This window comes from Triticum aestivum, chromosome 5D (genome assembly GCF_018294505.1).
Source record: "Triticum aestivum cultivar Chinese Spring chromosome 5D, IWGSC CS RefSeq v2.1, whole genome shotgun sequence".
NCBI lineage: Eukaryota > Viridiplantae > Streptophyta > Magnoliopsida > Poales > Poaceae > Triticum > Triticum aestivum.
The window spans coordinates 433,585,042-433,590,108 of NC_057808.1; the positions used below are offsets into that span (position 1 = coordinate 433,585,042).

General features: G+C 44.7%; 1 pseudogene; it reads left to right on the forward strand.

Annotated features, from left to right (window-relative positions):
• The first annotated feature begins 2,736 nt into the window (after positions 1-2,736).
• Positions 2,737-4,823, forward strand: LOC123120821 (histone-lysine N-methyltransferase, H3 lysine-9 specific SUVH4-like; annotated as a pseudogene).
• The last annotated feature ends 244 nt before the right edge of the window (positions 4,824-5,067 follow it).

Sequence of the window (5,067 nt, forward strand, 5' to 3'; positions counted from 1 at the left end):
CCGAGTGGGCCCAGAGATACCTCTCCGTCACACGGAGTGACAAATCCCAGTCTCGATCCGTGCCAACCCAACAGACACTTTCGGAGATACCCGTAGTGCACCTTTATAGTCACCCAGTTACGTTGTGACGTTTGGCACACCCAAAGCACTCCTACGGTATCCGGGAGTTGCACGATCTCATGGTCTAAGGAAAAGATACTTGACATTGGAAAAGCTCTAGCAAACGAAACTACACGATCTTTTATGCTATGCTTAGGATTGGGTCTTGTCCATCACATCATTCTCCTAATGATGTGATCCCGTTATCAATGACATCCAATGTCCATAGTCAGGAAACCATGACTATCTGTTGATCAACGAGCTAGTCAACTAGAGGCTTACTAGGGACAGGTTGTGGTCTATGTATTCACACATGTATTACGATTTTCGGACAATACAATTATAGCATGAATAATAGACAATTACCATGAACAAAGAAATATAATGATAACCATTTATTATTGCCTCTAGGGCATATTTCCAACACGTGGTGGACCTGTGTCATCGGGCTCCGCCGTGGCGGCGGTGTTTGCTCCAGCGTCGGCGCGAAGCTTGGGAGGTAGTCCAAGAGCGGATGCAGATTGTGGTTTGCATCGACGACATCTGGAAGAAGGAACATGTGCTGCACTCGTGGTTCGTGGATGGCAGGTGTGGTTTCCTCCTTCGACACCTTAGTCGTGGTGGGGGGCCAGATCTGGAGTTCGATGGACGTGTCGAAGGTGTTGCCCTGGTCTGATTCGTTCAACGACAAGGGCTTCACTTTTGGTGAGCCAGCTTGGAGATCCGCAAATCTGCATATCAGCGATGGAGCCGCGTCGAGCTCGGGTGAGGTGATGATTCGTCATTCTTTTCTTCGGTGGCTGTTGTGGTGGTGCCGGAGGCAGGTGACGGGCGTTGGTGTCAAGCTCGGAGATGTTCTGCTATCTTTTCAGTTTTGTCATGTCGGTCTTTCCGTGACTTGTACTTTGTTCTTTATGATATGAATAAGACACGTATTACCATGCAAAAAAAAAAGATACTGCGGCTATTTTGGCGGGCGCTATTTTTTTAAGATCTTGGTAAAACATAAGTAGACTAAAAGAAATGTAAAACATAAGCAATAAACTTATGTCCATATATTTGTGTGCTAAAAACTTATACACACTCTCGCAAAAAAAGCCCGAGCCCGACTACAGCTAAAATTTTGATTTTTGCAAGCCCGAGCCCGACCCGATCTGCCCGCCGGGCTTAATTTCCAGGCCTGAGCCTGGCCGATGGCACGATCAGGCCTGACCCGGCCTAGGATTTTCGGGCCGGACCGGGCTGCCCACGACCAGGTATAGCGCCATGAATGTTTTCAAAAAATTAAGTAAATTGATTTTGGAAAATATGCATTTAGTGTATTTCAAAATACTAGTAAAAGAGACTGTGCATTGCAATGGGAGAAAAAAATACTACATGTGAAACAACAACATATCCAGACTGTACACATTTTTCTAACCAATCGTCATATATAACATGTTAAAATTGGAGTTAGGCTTTAAAAGATATGTATATTTTTAAAGCATTTGAATTTGTACCTAAACAACATTTAAAAATGGTTAATGGGTAGAAATAACATCATATTAGTACACATTTTTCTAATTAATTTTCATTTATAACATGTTAAAATTGGAATAACGGTTTAAAGGTTACGAATATTTTTAAAGCATTTAAATCTCTTCCTAAACCAAATTAAAAAAATGGTTGACATGTAAAATTAACGTTGTATTCATATTCTACATATAATCTAATCAATTTTCATATATAACATGTTAAAATTGAAGTTACGGTTTAAAAGATATGATTATTTAAAAAAAGATATTTATTCTTAATAGACAGCGGGGTGATTAACACATATATCAGCGGGGTTATGTAAAACTGCAAAATAGCGATTCATTGTGACTTAAATATGGATCACGAGTTAATTAGCATAAAAGGCAGGAGGTTTTGTATAAAATACAAAAAACGATTCTTTCTCACTTAAAATGGAGGGCCTTTTTTTTGCAAAAATGAAGAGAACGTAAGACCAGAGGTGTTAGAGCATGTCCGATAGAAGACCCAAATTTAGAGATGTAAAAATTTACATCTCCAAAAAGTGATTTTGCATCTCCGAAAAAGGGCCAATTCCAACAGACGATGCAAAACGAAGATGTACAACAACTACTCCAATAGAAGATGCAAATGGAGATGGAAAAACTATATTTCAATTAGTACTTCATTTGAGGGGGCGGCGAGGTCGAGCGGCGGCGACGGGGCGGACGACGCGGGGGCGGTGAGGTCGGGGCGGCGGGGTCGGGCGAGGTTAACCGACGTCGAAGCGGCGGCGTCCAGAAGTGGGCAGCGAAGCGGCAGCGACGGGGCGGACGTCGTAGGGGCAACGAGGTCGGGCGGCGACGACATGGCGGACGGCGCGGGAGTGGCAAGGTCGAGCGGCCACGACGGGGCGAACGACACCGGGGCGGCGAGGCCTGGCGGCGGCGGCGAGGCGGACGACGCGGGGGCGGCGAGGTTGTTGGGCGACGTCGGGTGGCGGCGGGGTTGGGCGAGGTCGTAGCGACGACGTTAGGCAGCGGGGTGGGGGCGGGGCAACTCGAGCGACGGCCGGGGGCTGGTGGAGGAGCGGCGCGGGGCCGAATCGGGCGGCGGAAATTAGTGGCAGCCGACGGTGGAGGAACCATGGAGCCGGCGAGGCAGCCAGTGGGGGAAGGGGGTCAAGTCGCGACGGGCCTGGCGGCCATCGGGTGGGTGGCGGCGGCCGCCATTTGGCGCGATTTAGCCATTGGCGGAATTGGGCAGGCGGTGACTGGTCGCGCGGATGAGAATAGTACGGCAGTTAGGCAGTTGGTGGGTGGTTATGTTTTTACATCTCCTGTAGGTAAAGATGTAAATTTACACTGCGAGGTGTTATAGTTTATATTTTCAAATGACGGAGATGTAAGCATCTACATCATGTGTTGGAGAGATGTTTTTGGCCTTCGAAGATAAAAAATTAGTTATTTTTACATATACGTCTTTTATTGGAGATGCTCTTAGCAGCTTTATCTATTCCCTCCGTTCCAAATACACGCCTTCCTTTTGGCAAAATATAGATGTATTTAGACATGTTTTAATATATAGAAACATCCATTTTTGGACAAATGAAAGTCAAGTATTTTGAAATGGAGGAAGTATCTACTACCCTATAAAAGGAAGAGAGGGGGCAGATCCAAACAATCAGAACCATCTATCATCAAGATCTAATGGCCCTTAATCCTTCGGTGTTTAACGCTGCAAGCTACGCCGCTTAAGCCATCGTCGATCACTAACCTACCCACCTTTTCGAGAAAAAAAATAGAGCTGCGCACACCCACGCCCGCACGACGCCACGACCTCTCGCCCGCTCCTCCTCCTGCCTCCCGCACCGTTCGCCTCCCACGCCGGCCGCACGCCTGATACAGTTTTTGTTCCATACACAGTAGAATTTGATGCTTGTGGTTATGATTGTACGCATTATGTTTGTAGCTGTACTAGACAGTGGTGAAGATCAGTCAATTTTGCGGCAAAAGCATATTTGTAGACAATATTCAGGGTGGTGTTGTGGGTGCATTCGTATATTGCTATTTTCCAAAGTGTTTTTGTGACAACGAAAGGATTGAACATCAGTCATGATCATTTTTAACCTTGTTTTTTCACTTTGTTTGGTGATTACAGTACAAATCCGCGCGACCGTGCAATAGTGGACAGCTTACACATTTAATCATAATTGTTCTGCTCAATTGTGACACTCTGTATTTCTAGGACTCTATTTGAAACATGCTTCTTTCTGAAACCCTATCAAGGTAAAGACATTCTTCTTTGTCTTTCACTGATTCAAGTAGTAGGGGAAAAAACCTTCTTACTCTTTACACAGATTTGCTATATATATGGGAACCAGGTGGAAGTATCCTCCACATATTAGTCGATTTTAATTGGTTTGTACAGGTGCCACTGATACAACACTCGACGAGTTCGATTTGGCGCAGGATCAAAGTTGTTTGTTGTTCTGTTCCATGATTCCTAGGATTTTTTTGTCTCATCAAAGGTGGCCACATTAAGATTCAGATTTTTTTCACTTAATGATGAGATGTTTAGTCATCCTCCTGGGGCTCCAATCTGTGAGTATGTTGGTGTTTTGAGGAGGACTGAACAAGTGGAAGTTTTGCTACAGAACAACTTCATATTTGTCATTGACTGTCTTGAAACTATGAAGGGTTTAGATGACGGGAGGTACTAATTGTTTCACTTCAATCTTTCATTTCGCTTACACATCATTTGTCTCATTGCTTGGTTTCTTATTTTGTCTCTTGTACAGAAAGGGCAGGGCTTGATATGCATATGCCATCACTTCAAGCTGAGAATAATTCTGAGGCACCAACGGCACCGGAGTACTGCATTGATGTTGGCTCTGTTGGAAGTTTCGCAAGGTTCATAAACCACAGCTGCAACCCTAACCTCTTCGTCCAATGTATCCTAACCAATCACCACGACGTCAAGCTAGAAAAGGTGATGCTTTTTGTTGCAAACATGATACTTCCACTTCAGGTGAGTTGATTTCTGTTGCATCTCAACAATTTCTACAGGTCAAACTTTATAGCTTCTCTTGAGTTCTAACTATTATATGTGCTTTGCAGGTGCTTTGATATGACTATGGCTATGTCTTGAACAGTGTCGTTTCTGCGGATGGTGAAATCGTCAACCTGCCATGTTACTGTGGTGCCCCAGACTGCCAGAAGCGACTCTACTAGCGGACCTCCTCCGTTTGGGTTCTGGAGGAAGCAGGATTATAGGTAGTATTGGGGGGATGAATGTGGCAATGCCTGCTGTGTACATGACAAGCAAGACATCCTATAATTATTAGTGAAAGAAGTGTGTTCTCATTTTGTGTAGGGTAGATGGCATGCTGGACATGCTAATTATATTTAGAAAATAAAGTTTGCCTGGGTGACACGCCCGCTGGTCACGATGGCATGATATTTTGTGAACAACTCA